General features: G+C 41.6%; 1 protein-coding gene across 11 annotated transcripts in view; it reads left to right on the top strand.

Annotated features, from left to right (window-relative positions):
- The window catches only part of ncoa2 (nuclear receptor coactivator 2), a 375715-nt gene that overhangs the window by 106103 nt on the left and 248674 nt on the right, over positions 1-20938 (top strand). For all 11 annotated transcript variants that reach the window (XM_085993140.1, XM_085993133.1, XM_085993136.1 and 8 more), the window contains exon 2: positions 7228-7307. The gene's annotated coding sequence lies outside the window, so the exon portion shown is untranslated. The remainder of the gene's footprint in view (positions 1-7227; positions 7308-20938) is intronic.

Raw genomic sequence — 20938 nt, 5'->3', positions numbered from 1 at the left:
CTGACTTGAAGCTTGAACCTTGTGGTCATGTAGATTCCCAGACACATCCCTGTCAGCTGAAGCGACTAACTGAGTTAGCAGACTACTGCTCTTGTATCTGTGCCTATAACTGTTGGAAATGTTTGATTGACAGGATGACTGCGCATTCACCGAACATGACAATATTTGCTCTCTCTAACCTCTGCCGTTTCCTGTTCTCTATCATGAAAAATTTATTGCAAATAACCCCCCTCCCAAGAAAATCCTTAATAGACCTAGTTAAACTAATTTTGAATTTTTTTTTGTATACTGTATCAAAAATAAGTTAAAAGCATGAATTGCAGCTTTTTCTGAGATAACTTTGAAAGCAAAGTATGTCATATACTAACTAAATACAGTTGGGAGTCAAATAGAGATAACTGAGGTTAAAGCTGGCAAGTGGGGAGTGAGCAGCCTGTTGGGTTTTGTCATTCTCTGTGGTTACAGCAGCATTTTAAGTAGTTACAACATCTCCCTTTTATTTATGTTTACACTGAGAGCTTAAAAATGTTGTTTGTATACCCAGTAGCAAGTTATGGAATTATTCAGGCTTGGAGGGAAGTACTGAATAAAGTCCTGAATTAAATAAGCATATTTAAGTAGAATGTTTTAGTAACATTAAGTACTGTTGCAGAGAGATTTGGTAAAGAAAGGTGCAATTTAGTTTAATATTTTCTTAGGATGTGGCTTTTATACCAAAAAAAGCCAAGAAAATACGAAAGGACCACCATATATACAGAGTTTCATACATTTACCTACCTGTAATGGGTAAAGAAAATATCTACTTTCCAGGAACCAATCAAAAAAACACTCGTCTCTGGGGAGATCTCGTATGAACCTACTAAGAGTGGAGATATATATCCCTCCCTCACTTACATAGCCCAACAATCTCTTTTGCAACAGTGTCACCACTGACTTGCTTTAAGCAATGCTAAAGGAGATCTGCAATAGATAGTGATAAAAGATTTATTTATTTTTGTACATGAAGTAGATTGACCCATAATTAGCTATGGTTCAATTAACAAGTCAGCCCGACTAAACAGGTTAAAGAGATCGTGTCATTGTGTTCAAGATGTTTTTAATGCTGTAATGAAAATAGGACTGCAGCAATCGTATAAATTTTGTTTTTGATATTCAAATTGTGCACTGAAGAAAATGCATTATTGCCTAATGGAGTTTTTGGATTTTCTATACTGGCCATGTTTTATTATGGCAGAGCTTCAGTTTGGTAGGTGCATTGGTGAGTTTGTACGCAACTATGTTATAAAACCTTTTCAGTCTAGCTGTTTGCAAAGCTTCCCTTCCAACTTCTGACCAGCAGAAGGTTAACCTTTTGAAGTAAAAGTCTTTAATCTAAAATGCTGTTTCATCATCCAAAATATCGTAGTTCAGAATAGAGTATGGACATTCTTTCAAATTATTTTTAACAAAAAATACAAACGGCTGATTACAAATTCTGCAGAGCTCTGATCAGTATTTTGCACCAAAGTGGAAACCTGGTTTTTGGTTCAGATTGCAATTTGTTGCTTTTTCGCATTGGAACATTTATTGTCCTTTGAAGAAAAACACAGTGAAGAGTCAAGTGCACTCAATACTTAACAGACCACATAACCGAATGTATGAGACTGAAAGGGATTAGGATGTCAAATTCTAGTTCTATTTTTCTTAAATGTGGGGAAAAAGAGTCAAATTTTTATTAAAGTTGCTGCATAAAGTGACTTCTTCCTGTGCATAAGCAAAATAAGCAATAAACATGAGCTTATAAGCTTGTACCTTGTATGCAGATGCCAGTAAATATATATTGCTAGTTCCTTAATTGACTTGTCGCTGTCGATTTATTAGGAGATTCAGAATTTACATTCTATCATCATTGCTTGACCTTCCCCCTGACAATGTTAACTTTTCGTTGTAGGATAGGGAAATGCCTACAGCAATAAGATTCAGTTATAATGGGGCAAAAGGGCTTCTTCTAAGGCATTGATTGGAGGATGCAATAACAACCACTTGCATTTATATAGCGCCTTTTAATGTAAATGTCCCAAGGTGCTTCACTGAGCGTTACCAGACAAAATTTGACACTGAGCCACAGATATTAGGATAGGTCACTAAAAGCTTGGTCAGAGGTAGGTTTGAAGGCGTAGAGAGAGGCGGAGAGGTTTAGAGAGGGAGCTCATGAGTTTGGGGCCTAGGCAGGTGAAGGCATGGACGTCAATGGTGGAGAGATGAAACTCAGGGATGCAGAAGAGGGCATAATTGGAGGAGTGCAGATATCTGAGGGTTGTAGGGCTGGAGGAGGTTAGAAATAGGGTGGAGCCAGGCCATGGAGGGATTTAAACAAAAGGATGAGAATTATTAAATTGAGGCATTGACCAGGAACCAATGTAGGTCAGTGAGCATAGGGGTGAATGGTGAAGGGGACTTGGTGTGAGTTAAGATACAGGCAGCAGAGTTTTGGATGAGCTCAATTTTATGGCGGGTGGGAGGCTGGCCAAGAGAGCATTGGAATAGTCGAGTCTGGAGGTAACCAGAGCACGGATGAGGGTTTCAGCAGTAGATGAGCTGAGGCAGGGGCGGAGGCAGTTGGTGTTATGGTGGTGGAAGTAGGCGGTCTTTAAAGGGGCATCTGTCCCAGTGGTTTCATATTGGTAAATGAGGGTTTTTGTGGATGCCAACTTTAGCCTGGACATAGTCCTTTTAGGACTGCACTGAGGGGGTTTTTGGTCGGTCTTCACTATCTTCAGTGACAGTAAATTCCATGTGCAGGTTAATTTTATGATGCATATAAAATGTGTCCAAACAGCCCTCCTTGTTAGCCATGGTTGGGCTGCTTTTCCTTTTGTGTTTTTGTGCCAAAAAGGAATGTGTAACTGTTGCAAATCATGCATTTGTTCCTTAAATGTTAGCCATTGTCTATCCACTGTCATGCCTTTTGATGAAGCTCCCTAATCTATCATAGCCAACACATTCCTCATACCTTCGTAGTTTCCTTTGTTTAGATTTAGATCCAGTACCAAACCTTTAGGTAGATTTGTGGAGGAAACCATTGAGGAAAGGGGGAGGGTGCCAATTGATAATGCTTCTTGGCAAGTTGAACAAGAATGGTGATTATGAAGATGCTAGAAAATTGGTCTGGTTCTGGCCAAGAAGGACATGCCCACAGTTTTCCAAAACTCTTGCAAACATACTTCAGGTAGGAGGTTGAAATCATCATTTGTGTCCCTTTCTGTGGTCTCAGTGCTGTATTGCGAACATGACTGTTAATAATTAAAAGGAGTCTTTGAAGCAATACTAGGCAATAGAAAAGCCAATTGTAGACATAAGAAAGATCCGAAGAAATATTCCAGATATATTTGCAAAACATCAGAAGAAAGATCCTGTTTTTGGAAGGAGTTGGGCTGAAATATAAGAGGACTAGGACCTGGCAGAGATGTTAAGTAGATTCTTCTCATAAATCTTGACAGACTGTGGTAAAATTCATTTTGGCAAAGAACTTTAGAACACAAGTATGCATCAGTAAAATGTGTGCTTTGAAGAAACTGAATATCCATATCTACCAAGGCCAGATGGGACAGACAATACAATCTTCAAGGAAGGGAGTGAGTCCCTAGTTGATGTTTCTGGGAAATCAAGATACTGGTGCTGTACCTGTGCACCAATGGATAACCTATATTATTGCATTTATTCAAATATAAGGGAAAGAGACTCAAACCTGGAAGCTGTACTTCTGCAATGTGACAAATGCTAAGTTATTTATATCTGATGCTCCCAATTTTTATCTAATGAGCTGTGGGACAGTAAGATGTAGTCTGTAAATTTAAAAACAATATGTGATGCTTCATTCATCCGCTACAACTATTTAAAATTTTAACTTGAATAAATTTTGCAGTAAATATAACTTGAATTTTTAGAATGCACTTTGATAAAGTTCCATGTGAGATTTTTTTTTAAGATATTAATGTTTGGTGGAATCACCTGACTGCTGGAGTTCTTTTGGGTCTTTTCTGGATCCATCACTTAACACTTCTTAAATGACTTGGAAAGTTTTTAGGTGTATGTGTGTGTATATCAAACTATGTGGTCATGTGCCAAATATTGGAGGAAATCCAAAAAATTGGGACTAGATAAGCACTTGAGATAGGGAATGGCAGTAAATTTTAGGTAATACATATTGGAATAGCAAACATGATTACATTATAGGTATATACATGAAGGGACATCTATTACTAAATGTGAAAAGATTTAAATGTGATTTTTAAAATTTGTTATGGGGTGTGGGTGTGACGGGCAAGGCCAGTATTTATTGCCCATCCCTAATTGCCCTTGAGAAGGTGGTGGTGAGCCGCCGCTGCAGTCCGCGTGGTGAAGCTACTCCCACAGTGCTGTTAGGGAGGGAGTTCCAGGATTTTGACCCAGCGACGATAAAGGATCGGCGATATACTTCTAAATCAGGATGGTGTGTGACTTGGAGGTGGTGGTGTTCCCATGCGCCTGCTGCCCTTGTCCTTCTAGATGGAAGAGGTCGTGGGTTTGGGAGGTGCTGCTGAAGAAGCCTTGGCGAGTTGCATCTTGTAGATGGTGCACACTGCAGCCACGGTACGCCGGTGGTGGATGGGTGCCTTTGCTGTATCCTTTATTGATTCTTAATTGAAAGCTACCAGTCAATATACAGTTGTATAAATGCAGCTTTTGTTTTTGGTTCCCAGATTGTGGTCGATGCTGCCAAATTCACATTATTTCCCATCCTTAGTTGGCCCGCTATGTGCTGTTGGGTCTTCTCCTTGAATGATCTTGGTCATTGTGATGATGGTGTTAGCTGGGGAGTTCCAGGATTTTGATCCAATAATGATGAAGGAATGGCGACATATGTCCAAGTCAGATGGTGTGCGACTTGGAGGTGATGGTGTTTCTGTGGTGTTCCTCACATCCCTATTGATGATAGAAGTCACTGGGCTGAGAGGTGCTGTCGAAGAAAGCTGGGTTAGTTGTTGCAGAGCACCCTGCTGCCACAGTGTGCTGATGGTGGAAGGGATGTATATTGTTCAGTGTCTATTGTGCTGATCAAGTGGACTGTTCTATCCTTGATGGTGTCGAGCTCCTGAGTGTTGTGGTTGTACCCATCCAGATGAGTACCGAGTATTCCATCATACTCCTGACCTAAGAGGCTCTGACTAGTCAGGAGGTGAAACGCTTATTGAAAATTGACCAGCAACTGCTGTGCTTTTGTAACTAAGGTGTTGATATGACTGGCTCCATTAAGCTTCTAGCCAGTGGTAATCTCATTTGCATGGTGAATAGGGAGTGTCTGTGTATGTATGGACTGCCCAGAAGACATTTCATAAGGTTCTGCACAAGAGATTATTAGCAAAAATAAACTACCTCAGGACGTCTCAAAGCACTTTACAGCCGATTATAATACTTTTGAAGTGGTCACTGTTGTAATGTAGGAAATGCAGCAGCCTTTTTGCACACAGCAATGCGATGACCAGATAATCTGTTTGGGATGATGGATGAGGGATAAATATTGATCAGGACACCAGGGAGAACTCCCCTCCACTTCTGCCATTGAAGGTCATGTTAGGCCTATTTTTCTTGCTGGCAATGGTCATTGCCTGCCACTTATGTGGCCTGAGTGTTACCTGCCATTGCCGGCCCAAGCCTGGATATTGTTCTGGTCCTGCTGTAGGCTGGCATGGGTTACTTTTTTTGTTAAACATTGTAGAACATCTTTTCTGGCCAGTAATGGGCTAAGCAGCTCAGGTCATCTGTGGAGGCCTGTAATGTGCAAGATGTATGGGTGTTTCATGCTCCAGTCCATCTTGAAGTAGTTCTGCAATATAAATAAACCAATGGTTGAAGTATTCTCCCACTGGAAAGGGGCCCCATTTCGGGTGCATACTGTATAAAGTTGCATACGTAGAGCACTGCAAAAAAAAAAAGTTGGTTCGGGACAATTTTTCTGAATTATTTTAATATTCTCCATGCTGGAATAATTTGAATTTAGATCAGGGAGAATTTATAAGTTCCATGAGACCATAATCCTGATTTTAGGTTTTAATAATTGTGTAGTTTTAATTGCATTGCTGCAGATGGTACTCTACACTTTCCTGCATGCATGTATGTACTGTATGTATCTTCTGCAACTGCAGTGTCTAGAAATTCAAACAATGCAGTTACAATTACAATGAACATACTGTACTCCAGATGTACATTTAATAGTTCAGTTGAGATCGGCAGAATGTGCTGTTGGAGCCCAGATGCTAGTTGAGGGTGGGACTGTCGCACTCTTCTAGTTAGAATCTTTTTAGGTACTGTAGATCAGAATCCAGTGAGCTTTAAACGTTGATTATAGTTGAGTTAAACTATGAAACTTGGGGTGAGGCCAACTCGTGTGAATGTGTCTTTGCAATTGTATTTCTAAGTTGGAAATAATGAGTTTGTCAACCAGCATAGATGATTAAGCAATGAACTTTGGATTTCTGGTATGTACAAGGGAACGCAAGAAAAATAGTTCCTATTCATTGGGGAAATTCTCTGTACTGCGGAGATATATAGATTTAGATATAGATTTTAAAAAGATTTATATAGAAGAGGCTGTATCTGTGTGTTAAGAAAAAACAGAATTTGGTTTTATATAAAACCTTTTTTTTTAAGGGTTTGTACGGATGCGCATCTCGCCGCTAGGGAACACTCTGCATTGGTATTGAGCACTCTCCTGTTAAGAACTGTAAAAGACTGATACTACACTGCCTTAACCTCTGCACTAAACAACATCCCCCACTGCACCAGTGTGGCATTTCTGTTTTACACGCCAGGCATGCTTATAGCCCGAGTGCCAATTAATTTAGAATATAAGGAGAGATATGCTATGAAATAATGCCCACTAGGTATGCAAGCTTATTTTACCCCAGAACCTTCGAGTTGTTAGGAATGATTTTCATGCTCAGCCTGGACTTTATTCACACATGGGTTCCATGACCTGAAAAGATGGTATGTTGACCCAACTAAGGAACGTAGTATCTCCTTAAAGGCTTTGATTTAACAAATCCCATGATGGTATAATTTTGTGCAATTTGTTCTTTGGTGCTTGGTCCAAAGGGGTAAATCATTATTGCAATAATTAAACCGCTGTAGTTTGATTGACCCAAGTATGCAGTCTGGGTGAATGTATCATTTTGATGTTAAATATTGTTACATTTTTTCTTTTGGCAGAGTGAGGAGGATAATGCCTGAAGATTGTCAATCGTATTGCAACCGAAATGCCCTAGCGGTGTTTTTGGAGTAAAGTCAAGGTATGTTAAAAGTAGGACTTTTTCCAGAAGATTTTTTAACTGTTCAGAGTTAATAATGCTCCAAATTGTCACTGGTGCGTAATGCCTGTAGTGTAGTAGGAAGGAAGAACTTGTATTTATACAGTGCCTTTCACATCCTCAGGACATCCCAAAGCGCATCGCAGCCAATCAAGTACTTTTGAAGTGTTGTAATAAAGGCAAACATGGCAGAATTGGGGAACAGCAAAGTTGTGTGAATATAAATCAGAAAAGATAAGGAAGGAAAAAAGGGAGGTGGGGTGGCAGTACTGATTAGGGAAGACATTGTAGTTTTGGAAAGAGAGGATGTCCTGGAGGGGGCAAGGACAGAATCCATTTGGTTAGAATAGAGAAGCAAAAAGGGTATGATCACGCTATTGTGGGGGTATTCTATAGGCCTCCAAATAGTGAGAGAGAGAGAGGGGAACAAATCTGCAGGGAAATCAACGATGTGCAAGAACTATAGAGTGGTGATATTGGGGGACTTTAATTACCCAAATATTGATTGGGATAACGCTAGGGTAAAGGGAAAGGAGGGGGAGGAATTTCTGAAATGTGTTCAGGAGAACTTCCTTGATCAGTGTTTTCGGCCCAACTAGGAAGGAGGCATTGCTGGATCTGGTGCTGGGGAATGAGGTGGGCCAAGTGTCTGTGGGAGAACACTTGGGTACGAGTGATCATCGTATCATAAGGTTTAGATTAGTAATGGAGAAAAGCAAGGAACAATCTAAAGTAGAACTTCTAAATTGAAAGAGGGCTAACTTCAATGGGATGAGAGGGGATCTAGCCAAGGTAAAATGGAACCAAAGATTGACAGGAAAAACTGTAACGGAACAATGGGTGATCTTTAAGGAGGGGATGTTTCGGGTACAGGCAAGGTACATTTCAACAAGAAAAGTAGGGGAACCAAAGCCCGTGTAAAAGATTGACAGGTTTGGATAAGGTAGACAGAGAAAGGCTGTTCCCATTAGCTGATGGTACAAGGACTAGGGGACACAGATTTAAGGTTTTGAGCAAGAGCTACAGGGGGGTTGTGAGGAAGAACTTTTTTACGCAGCGAGTGGCAGACCGGGCTTTGGTTTAACACCTCATCCGAAAGATGGCACCTCCAACAGTGGAGCGCTTCCTCGGTACTACACTGAATACGGGCTGTGTTGTATGGTTTTTATACAATCTATATTGTAATTTTCTGTCTTTGATTCTATATAGCTTGGATGTTCTCATTGGAGAAAATTAAAAAAATAAACCGTGAGCAAATTTGACTCCAAATCCGATCTGATTTGTATCTCATAACTTAGGAAACTATTTGGGTAAAATTCCATATGTTATAATTAGCAGGTAGACTCTTTGCACTGTTTTATATGAACAGGCTATATAGCGTAGCTTCTGAGTCGCACAATTGTAGGCTGGCTATTATCTTAAAGGAAACTTTTTAGCAATCGGAAAATAAGTCATAGGAATTTTCAATTACTCAGCTGTTTATGATTGCTAGAGGATCTATCTGATCAGCAAGTCTAAAGGATTTGTGCAACTAGCTTGTCAGCTATCATCATGGACAGATGACAGAGGAGATAAGCTGCTGCTTGCCTCCCTCAGTATGTGCTCTGGTTTACTTTCTTTCAGCAGTGGTTGGTCTAAGGTTGTCTGCTCACTAATGACTTTGTATTAAATACTTTGAGGATGGAGCTAGAGGTTTTCTTGATCAGACTTCTAAAAGGCAGGAATGAAGATAATATTCATGTTTTTTTTACTACAGTAAGGATAAGTCTAGCTAAATAGCATTCAGTTTGGGTTTCTTGGCAAAGTCCCAGTTTTCACATGTAGCATCCTTTGTGTAGTCATAATGTTTTTCTCATTGTCTAGAGAGCACAATTCAACACGAGCTACTAAATAGTGACTTGAATTCTTAGGCGAAGAGTCTTCATTATAAAGCTTGATACCCTTTCAGAATTGATCACTATAATTACCAGGCTAAGTCATTACATTGAGTGTACACCCTGGTAACTTAAATGTTGTGAATATTAGAATCCCATTCACGGATATCCAACCACGATGCCATCCAAAAACAGCTACCCTCAATGGCTGACTTTTTTATTCTTGGCTGAGCCACTGCTTCACATTGGGGCAAAGTGATATTGGCAAGGAGAGTGACTCCATGCTGCAAGTGTGCCTCCTGTTGGTTTACATTTAAGTGGTTTTGAAAGCAGTTGTGAAGTCCAGGTGGTTTTACCATCTGGGCTAAAACGAGACAAGACGGAGAAGTGAGAGAAAGGGAATAAACCTCCTAAGTAAGATTTGAAAAGCAGAAATCAATTAACTTAAAAATATTTGAAAATACACAAGAAGCCCCAGGACGTGGTGTTCCATTGTAATTCATGGTATGTGTGTGTGAGCCTTTTATGCTGTTGTACATATAAGCAGTAGTAGAAGGAAGGCCATTACACCCAATTCCTGGATTTTGCCTGTTTCCATGAATTACCAACACTGAAGGGTTAAAGGAATAGCACCTGTTAGTAGAATTTCTTTGTTTTAGTGCCTGACTGACAGAAAGTGACTGGATTAATAGATGTACTATTTTTCAGCTTGCAGTGGTAGTAATTTCAAGAAAGCACAAAATATTAATTTGTTTTCTGCAGGGTCCATTTTGCTTTGCTTACACAAGTTTCAAGGTTCTAGAAGTTAAATGGTTACACAGTTTGTTGAAACTGAATGTATATCGTGTGTGCGTGCCAGGCTTCCCTTTTTTGGATTGTGTAATAGCTGAAATTGATCAAATTACAATTCTTTCCCAGTTTTGTTGAGTGCAACACAGTCCTGAGAGATTCCTTCTCAAGTTGAAAGTCAGTAAAATATGTCTTCTAACAGGCTTTCATGCCTCCCTGTGAACACAGAAGCTGAGCTGAATCAGGGTGAACCTTCCTAGTCTGTTAGTTCAGTAGCACACTAGGATTTTCTTCTGTGCAGGAATCAATACTTATTGCAGCATTCCATAACCTCAACTACAAACTTAAATGCAAGTGAAATGGCTGATTTGAAAAATAGAATGATACTCGTGAATTTTATAATCATCGAATCATAGAAATTTACAGCACAGAAGGAGGCCATTCGGCCCATTGTGTCTGTGCCGGCTGAAAGAGCTATTCAGCCTAATCTCATTTTCCAGCTCTTGGTCCATATCCTTGTAGGTTACAGCACTTCAGGTGCATATCCAAGTGATTTTTAAATGCGATTAGGGTTTCTGCCTCACCACCCTTTTCAGGCAATGAGTTCCAGACCCCCACCACCCTCTGGGTGAAAAAAGCTCTCCTCAACTCCCCTCTAATCTTTCTACTAATTACTTTAAATCTATGCCCCCTGGTTATTAACCACTCTGCTAAAGGAAATAGGTCCTTTCTATTCACTCTATCGAGGCCCCATATATAATTTTATACACCTCAATTAAGTTTCTCCTCCGCCTCCTCTGTTCCAAAGAACTGCATGCAGTATTCTAGCTGTGACCTAACTAGTGTTTTATACAGTTCGAGCATAACCTCCCTGCTCTTGTATTCTATGCCTCGGCTAATAAAGGAAAGTATCCTGTATGCCGCCTTATCTACCTGTCCTACCTTCAGGGATCTGTGGACGTGCATTCCAAGGTCCCTCTGTTCTTCTACACTTCTCAGTATCTTACCATTTATTGTGTATTCCCTTGCCTTGTTAGGCCTCCCCAAATGTATTACTTCACACTTCTCCAGATTGAATTCCATTTGCCACTTTTCTGCCCACCTGACCAGTCCATTGATATCTCCCTGCAGTCTACAGCTTTCTTCCTCACTATCGACCACACGGCCATTTTTTGTATCATCTGCAAACTTCTTAATCATGCTTCCTACTACATTGAAGTCTAAATCATTGATATATATACCACAAAAAGTAAGGGACCAAGTACTGAGCCGTGCAGAACCCCACTGGAAACAACCTTCCAGTCACACAAACACCTGTCGACCATTACCTTTTGCTTTCTGCCACTGAGCCAATTTTGGATCCAACTTGCCACTTTCCCTTGGATCCCATGGGCTTTTACTTTTCTGACCAATCTGCCATTGCTGAAATTCATGTACACTAAATCAAACTCACTACCCTCATCAATATTCCTTGTTGCCTCCTCAAAAAAAATTTGATCAAGGCAGCCTTCCCCTAACAAATCCATGCTGACTGTCCTTGATTAATCCGTCAATTTCTAAATGACGATTAGTACTGTCCCTCAGAATTTATTTCCAATAATTACTCGATCTATCCCTTTCTCCCTTTTTTAAACAACATTAGCAATCCTCCACGCCTCTAGCCAGAAAGGATTGGAAAATGATGGTCAGAGCCTCCGCTATCATTCGCAGTCCCAGGAGATCACTAACTGAGTTCCTTATGGCAACATCCTGGGCCCAACCATTTTTAGCTGCTTCATCAATGATCTTTTCTCTAACATAAGGACAGGAGTGGGGCTGTTTGCTGCTGATTGTACAGTGTTCAGCTCCATTCACAACTCCTCCAAAAAGGAAGCCGCCCACACCAGCCTAAAGAAGGACCTGGACAATGTCCAGACTTGAGCTGACAAGTGGTGGGTAGTGTTTCTTCTGCATAAGTGTTGCACCAGACAATGATTATCTAAAATAAGAAATGGTTCATCCATCAGCTCATGACTTTTAGTGTGCCACCATTGCTGAATCCCCCATCAACATCCTAGGGTCACCTTTGACCAGGCGCTTAACTGGACCAGCCACATCAACACTGACTACAAGAACAGGGCAGAATCTTGGAACTGTTTGTATCTCACCTCCTGTTCCTCCAAGCCTCTCCGCGATCTATAAAGTTGAGTCATGAAAGTGATGCGTGATTCACTACTCCCCTGGATAGGTGCAGTCACAGTGACACTCTAAGCTCGACACTATCCAGGACAGAGCAGTCCAGTTTATTGGCACCCCAACCACAGAACTCAATAGTGACCCCCTTCACCATCAGCGGAGTGGGATTGAAGCTCTAACTACGTGCAGCAACTTGCCAAACTTACTTCAACACCTTCTGACTTCAAACCTCTACCACCAAAAAGGACAAGATCAGCAATGCCATAGAAACACCATCACCTCCAAGTTGCATAGCATGAACATTTATCGCTGTTCCTTCATTGTTACTGGGTCAGTTTCCTGCAATTCCCTACCTAAAACCATCTTGGGAGCAGCATCACCTACACTACACTGGTGCTACGGATACTGTAATGTTCACCTAAACTGGTCCTCAGTTTGCAATGCTTTGGTTTAATGCCTCATTTGAAAAACAGCACCTTACAGTGAAGCGCTAAATTAGTATTGCAATGGAATGCTAGTCCATTGTAGCAATTGAAGGAGAAGGCCCACCTTATGGTAACGGGATAGGAAATAAATGTGGCCCTGCCAGTGTCACCTACATCCTGATTACAAATTTTAAAAAAACAAATGAGGGAGGATCCAGGTTTGATTCCCTCATCTCATCTGTGCTATGCTAATTGTTCTCAGTTGTGGTGAAATTGGTTTTTGGGAGGGGGTGAAGGAGAGCTAGAGTTTCTGGTCTTGACTGTTATTCAGTGAACACTGAAGGTTCACGTGTGTGCGATTGGGTGAAGACAGAACCCTCACAATTGGAAAAACGTGCTGGCTCCCACTATTTAGGCACAACGATGAATGGCCATTTGAATGGGAAAGGGCTGGTGGAATTGTGCCCTTGCAAAAAGTTGTTGCTTTTAAGAGAGGAACAGAAGAGTGGGTGGGGAAATTGTCTCCAGTGGCCTTTTTCATTTCGGAGGATGTCCTTGTCTTCTGTATTGTATACTTGTGTCTCATTTGCATTGCATGTTTGTACACGAATCTAATAAGTTGGAAGTTGTTCCAATGTGATTGTCTGTTTATAATGGATTATGTTAAGTGTGCAAATACGTCAGAAAATATTTTTAGGTTGGGAACACCGGAGTATCTTATCTACTTAACTGGGGCTGATTGCTTAAGTTCAGCATAGAGACTGTTAATTAAAATGCAATCTTCAGTCTTCTAACTAGCCCAGCAGGTGGTTCTTAGTTATTTTTTACATAATTCAACTGGTCAAAATCGGGGAAATAATTTTGATTCTTCTATGCTTCTGACTGGAAAATCTCTGCTTTCTACTGTGTCCTTGGTGGTATTTGAGCCAAAAATTATTGGAAAATTATTTTTGTAAAAAGGCTTGGTGATCTAGAAGATAAAATAAACTTATTTGCTACTGCTTTGAACCACTATAACAAGGGCAATGGGTTTCTTTTTTTCTTTCCCTAAAAGAAATTTAATTTATATAGCACCTCATATTTCCCCAAAATAATGTGGTGTTTAAGGAAAGTGTAAGCAAGGATACCTGTCGGACTCCCTACTCTTCAGATGGTGTTGTGAAGTACTTTCATGCCCACCTAAACTGGTCCTCCATTTGCAAGGCCTTGGTATAGTGCCTCATTTGAAAGAAAGCACCTTCCAACAGTGAAGCACTCCTTCTTCTGTACTGCACTGGAGTGCCAGCCTAGATCACGTTCTCAAGTCCTCGGCCTCGAGACTTGATTTTTGTTGGGGGTCTGGTTCCATGGGTCCCAGTTATCTTGCAGTACCTCACTCAAGTGGCGGCTATTCATTTGTTAACCCTGATGGCATTGGCATTGGCAGGCTATTTGGTTGCAGGAGCCTGATCCTATCAACATGTGCGGATGTTCAGCAGAATTGCATGATTACCAATCATTAGTGGGAATTCTGGGCACTCTTTTCTCTTTCTAACCCAGGGATGCTGGCTGAAATCTACTAATCAGCACTTTCCTCGACTGCTTGGTTCAGCTATTCACTGGATAAACTCACTGTGCCATCAGGGGGACCCTGTAGTGAGTGGCTTAATTCTTAAGTCACTGATTAAAGTTGTACAACTAGGATCACTGTTTGAATTACCGGGGCTAGTCATGGCAATTACAACATCCGTCTGATACAACAGCACCGTTAATTACGCTTTATATAAATAAATAAAAAACCTTGTTAATTGGGATTTTCAGCTCGCTCGTTAGCCGCTTTTTGGCATGATCAGAAAAAGCTTGCATCGCTGCCTTCACTGGTCAGTAAACCAAAATATCTTTTTTTAACTTTCTGATGGCATTCACCTTTTATTTTTGCATCTGTTTAGTTTTAATTTTGTGGTTTAAATCATATTTTACACATGGAACATTCTATAAATAAAATGTGCATAAACCAGATAATCACTCCTTCCAGGTGAAACAGTGATTTTTGCACTTCTTGCAATTTAGTATACTGTGTTCACTGCTCACAATGTGGTCTCTACATTGGGGAGACCAAATGCAGATTGAGTGACCGCTTTGCAGAACTCCACCGTTCAGTCTGCAAGCGTGACCCCGAGCTTCCAGTCGCCTGTCATTTGAATTCTCCCCATCACTTCCACTCTGATCTCTCCATCCTCGGCCTCTTACACTGTTCCAGCAAAGCTCAACGTAAGCTCGAGGAACAGCACCTCATTAGGCACTTTACAGCCTTCTGGACTTAACATCGAGTTCAACAATTTCAGACTATAACCTCGGCCCCTGTATTAATTAATTTTTTTTCTTGTTTTCTCACATGGTAGCTGTTAATTATGCTGCCATCATCATTCACACCTCATCTAGAGTCATCTTTTTGTTTCTTAACTTGTCCCATTACCTCTCCCTTTGCCTTGCACCGTCATCCCTTTTGTCAGTCAATCTCTCCTGCCTTCCATCCCATCAGACTTTCCCTTTGTTCTTTCCTACCCTCCTCCCTGCCCCTGCTTAAAAATCTCTCCTCTAACCTTTTCCAGTTCTGACGAAGGGTCCCCGACTCTCAATGTTGACTCTGTTTCTCGCTCCTCAATGCTGCCTGACCTACTGAGTGTTTCCAGCATTTTCTGTTATTTCCGATTTCCAGCATCCGCAGTATTTTGCTATTGTAATAAAGGTTAAACTTTGTAATCATTTTCAAAATAACTATAGCTTTCTCGTGTTGAGCTTCTGTGTAATCAGAACTCTTATTCGGAGAGTTTTCAAATGGTGACTTTTTGCACAAAACATTAAAAAAAATACTGTTGTATCGTCACTTGATCTAACACTGGCAGAGATTGTGCTGTTACAAGGAGATATGAATGCTGCATTGTGGGAATGAGTGAGATGCAGAGCTCCACTGAGACTTTAGAAAGAAATTCATGAGATCTCTCTGCAGGAACAGTGATTTTTTTTGGTCCTTGGAAAGAAATCATGTTTTTCTTTTACCCACTTTAGTTAAACAAACAAGTACTATAGCTATATATAATTAAATAAATTTGCATGTCACATCAGGAGTAAAAACGTGGCTGTTTTGGGGAGGCCAACAAATAAATAAAACCATAGTTTAGTCATCTAGTCTGCTGCGCTCTATTCCTTTACCAAATATTCCTGCAACAGTACTTGGTTTATTTAAGCAGAATTTTTTTTTTGTTAAACATTTTAAAAGACTATTTTTCAGAGCATCACTAAACTGAATAATTTGACAGCTCTTTTTGAAGTTGCTACCTGTTTTTATAAACCATCATTCTAAACCAGTTTTTTAAAAAAAAAGGCAGATGCTGCAACTGTTCAGAATGCATTATAAAATGTAAAGGTTTCACTTTGAAATTTGGCATTAAAGTTTTATTTGTCATATATGTAACCTGCTGTAAGTAACACCTTGAATAAAATAACACTTTTCAGGAAGATTTATCTCCAGGAGTTGAGGTCATACTTAACCTTGGTTTTAATGTTTCTTTCAAAAGACTGTCACTTTCACTTGTCCCAAAAATGGTTTCTGTGAGAGTTTTTGTTCTCTGTAATTTTCCATTGGAGGCCCACATTTGAGAAAAGCAAGACCTGGCGCGCACACAGTCTTGCCATCAATCATAGGTTTCTAGAAGTTGTATACACAGGTCCATTTTGAGAGCTGTAGTCTGCCTGTGTAGGTCTGTTTAGTTAATGGTGATGGGTCTGGGAACACAAGCCTTTGGCTTCTTAAATAAGCAGATGGAAAACATTTTATGGACAATTTAAACCTAGAAAATGCTATTCTATAGATAGGTTTAATCATATTTTTGTAAAAGGAGTAATTTGACAAACCTGGAATGGGGATCATGGGGTTTGGCAGCACAGTGACTGGGAGAAGAGAGGATCTTGACCTGGGTACCAATGACTGGGAGTTGGGGGAGAGGCATGGTTGAACAGCACAGACTGGAAGAGGAGAATGTCCTAGAGGCTTGGTTACCATGAGTGGGAAGTGGAGATGGGGTTTCGTAGCACTGGATAGGGACGGCTGACTGTCAGCAAATAGACTACAAAGCATGCATAGCCCTGACAGCTGGCTTTAGGGCAGGGTTGGGCCAAGTGAGGTGATGCAGCTGCAGAGCCAGGATCAGCAGCAACGTAGTGAGTGGGAGCGGTGCCGTCAGTGTGAGCAGCCAGTAAAGGGGCGAGTGAAACCTGCGGATTTACTGTGGGGATACAGTGAAAGATTGTTTCCACAGGTGGGCGAATGGGGAACAAGGAGACAAAGACTGAGGAATGGATACAAAGCTGGGTGGGAATGTTGGTATGTGTAAGCGTAAAGGCGTCTTACTGCAATTATATAGAGCTCTGGAGACCACACCTGGACTATGGTGTACAGTTTTGGTCTCCTTACCTAAGGAAGGATATACTTGCCATAGAGGGAGTGCAACAAAGGTTCACTAGACTGGTTCCTGGGATGGGGGGATTGGCCTATGAGGACAGGTTGAGTAGACTAGCCCTATATTCTCTGGAGTTTAGAAGAATGAGGGGTGATCTCATTGAAACATACAAAATTCTTACAGGGCGTGACAGGGTAGATGCAGGGAGGATGTTTCCCCTGGCTGGGGAGTCTAGAACCAGGGGTCACAGTCCCAGAATAAGGGGTCGGCCATTTAGGACTGAGATGAGGAGAAATTTCTTCACTCGGAGGGTAGCGAATCTTTGAGCCTCCACAGCCCTCTGGGGTAGAGAATTCCAGTCGTCAAGTATATTCAGGACAGAGATCGATAGATTTTTGCGAATCAAGGGATATGGGGATAGTGCAGGAAAGTGGAGATGAGGTAGAAGATCAGTCATGATCTTATTGAATGGCAGAGCAGGCTCAAAGGTCCAAATGGCCTACTCCTGCTCCTATTATGTTCTTCTGTTTGTGTGTCTCAATGGAAGAACCAAGGGAGAAGGAACCATCTTGAACTGTGGCCTATTAAACCATGGGATGCTTCTCCAGAAGTGGTTATTGAGGAAGTGATTAGAACATCATTTAAAACAAAATAAGAAATATTTCAAAAAGTGGGATATACAGGGATCTAGTGGAGGGGGAGGCGTGCGGTGGTTACAGGGGTTGGGGGGGGGGGGCGCGTGCGGTGGTTACAGGGGTGGGGGGGGGCGCGTGGTGGTTACGGGTGGGGGGGCGCGGTGGTTACAGGGGTTGGGGGGGCGCGCGGTGGTTACAGGGGTGGGGGGGGCGCGCGGTGGTTACGGGTGGGGGTGGGGCGCGCGGTGGTTACAGGAGAGAGCACCAGCACCAGCATAGATACTGGGGGCTGAATGGTTTGCTCCTGTGCTGTAATTTTTATCATTCTATGAAAACTCTTATTTGATCCAAGCCCAGTGAGTGGCTTATAAATGTTGGTGCTGAGTTTAAGACACAGTTGTGCGATCTCATATTGGTTCAGGTCAGTCTGTGCCGGTTTGTTTTGACTTGTGAAGCCCAAGACCAGATTGGGTCTGGCTGAGGCTCCCAGTTCAGAGGTCACCTTCACATGGAGCCCGAGTTGTAACCAGAATCCAAGAAGATGAGGAGAGAGATGGGGCCTGTTAAGTGGCAATGACTGGGGACTCAGACCGCACCTTGGGCAGTGCAGGAGGATTCTGGCTGTAGTTACAGGGTGACTATCAGCAGATTATAGTATTGCTACGAGTTACAGGTAGGATATTGGGTTGTTAAACCTATTTCTACTAGTTACATATCAGTCAGTTATTGTAGTACTATTGGTTATGAGTGGAATCTGAGTGTTACCAATATTATTATTTAGTTATCGGTTGAATTTCAGTGAGTTACTGTTGAAATCAAAGTTCCTGCCACCTCCGATTTCCCTGCCTTCGGTTTCATTTTGCCTGCTGACGGGTAGCCTCCTGTTTCTCAGAACTTCTTACACAACAGCTGCTGGCGCGAAACCACGAGTCAAAATACTCAACTACAGGGGACCCAACCTTTACATGCTCGTCATGTGATCAGTTGCCATGTGGCTAGATAGTCACGTGATCAAACCTCCCTGGACTGCCTCCAACCAGAGTTGACAACCCCAGACAGTGTGTGGCATAGGAAGTGAATCCATACATAAATGTTTTATTGTGTATGTATAATATGCAGATGTACATGAGAGCATGGACACATGTATCTCCTATCCCTCCCTCATTTCTTGTCTTGAAATAGTGTTATGTGGCATAATATCCACTTTTATGGATCTGTTGCTAAATTATCTTCATGCACAACAAACCATAGGGAGGGGATCTGCCATGTGTCTTCCTCCCTCCTCCCCCATCCTCCATACATATCTCTTCAAGCTCTGATTCTGCAGCCATGAAAATCACTGCAAAATTTGGCATTCACTGGAATTTTTCGTTCTGTCACTTTTTTCCCCACGGCCTTTACCCATTCTAATTCTCTTGGAACCAATGTCTACTTTATCAATTGCAGGTCTTTAATGCCTCTGTATTTCACATCTTGCACACTTCACAAAGTCTGATCTACATAGGCATTAAATGTGTGGGAACCATGTAACCCCATTGATTTCCTAATTAAATGGCATTGCAGAAATTTGGAGTCCCTTTTAGTAAGTAGTAAGTGTGAATGTTATGGGGATTAATGAGCTGTATTAATGGGGCGGAGAAGATTGGTGTCCGGTAAAACCAGTGGGAACAAGAAGTATAGGTAGCAGCTATGGTCACCTAATATTAACACCGAGCTATTTCAATTGCTAGGTTCAATGTCAGATCCAACAGCTCGGCCTAAGTGGCAGTTATTAGTAAAAATATGGGGACTTGGAGACTAAGCGCAAATAAATTATGATTTATGCCCTCTTGCTGCAAACTGACTGACCAGTGAAAATAATTTTCCTCTATTTACTGTATAATATTGAACACCTATCTGCTTTTAACCTTCACTAATGGAAAGAACCCCAGTTTCTCTAGTCTCTCATAACTGAATCTCCTCGTCCCTGGTACCATCTTAGTAAATCTCCATGGCCTTGACATTCTTCCGAAATTAAGAGTGCTCAAAACTGGATGCAATAATCTAACCTTGCTATAGGTTTAACAATATTTCAACTTTTATGTTCATAAGACTAGCTTTCCATGTGCTTTTATATTTAAGAAACATAGACATTTGGCCCCTCGAGCCTGCTCCGCCATTCAATGAGATCATGGCTGATCATCCAAATTCGGTACCCTGTCCCTGCCTTCTCCCCATATCCTTTGATCCCTTTAGCCTTAAGAAATATATCCAACTCCTTCTTGAATATATTTAATGAACTGGCCTCCACTGCCCTCTGTGGCAGAGAATTCCACAGGTTCACCACTCTCTGGGTGAAGAAATTCTTCCTCATCTCAGTCCTAAATGGCTTACCCCTTACCCTTAGACTATGACCCCTGGTTCTGGACTCCCCGGCCATCGGGGACATCCTTCCTGCATCTAGTCTGTCCAGGCCTGACAGAATTTTATAGGTTTCGATGAGATCTCCTCTCAATCTTCTTAAGTCCAATCGACACAATCTCTCCTCATACGTCATTCCTGCCATCCCAGGTATCAGCCTGGTGAATCTTCGCTGCACTCCTTTCATGGCAAGAACATCCTTCCTCAGATAAGGCGACCAAAATTGCACACAATATTCAAGATGTAGTCTCACCAAGGCCCTGTACAACTGCAGCAAGACATCCTTGTTCCTGTACTCGAACCCTCTTGCTACGAAAACCAACATACCATTTGCCTTCTTAACTGCCTGCTGCACCTGCATGCTTACCTTCAGCGACTGGTGCACAAGAACACCCAGGTCTCTTTGCACTTCCCCTTCTCCCAATCTATTGCCATTCAAATAATAATCTGCCTTCCTGTTTTTGCCACCAAAGTGGATAACCTCACATTTATCCACATTATAGTGCATTTGCCATGTTTCTGCCCAATCACCCAACCTGTCCAAATCGTACTGGAGTTTCACGACATCCTCCTCACAGCATACCCTCCCACCCAGCTTTGTGTCGTCTGCAAATTTGGAGATATTGCATCCAATTCCCTCGTCCAAATCATTAATATATATTGTGAATAGCTGGGGTCCTAGCACCGATCCCTGCGGTACCCCACTAGTCACTGCCTGCCACTCGGGAAACGACCCATTTATTCCAACTCTCTGCTTTCTATCTGCCAACCAGTTCTCTATCCAAGTCAATACCTTGACCCCAATCCCATGTGCCTTAATTTTGCACGCTAATCTCTTGTGTGGGACCTTATCGAAAGCCTTCTGAAAGTCCAAAT

Source organism: Somniosus microcephalus, chromosome 7 (genome assembly GCF_052327205.1).
Source record: "Somniosus microcephalus isolate GS21.2 chromosome 7, FLI_Smic_1.0, whole genome shotgun sequence".
Taxonomy (NCBI): domain Eukaryota; kingdom Metazoa; phylum Chordata; class Chondrichthyes; order Squaliformes; family Somniosidae; genus Somniosus; species Somniosus microcephalus.
This window is presented reverse-complemented; position numbering and strand designations above follow the sequence as displayed.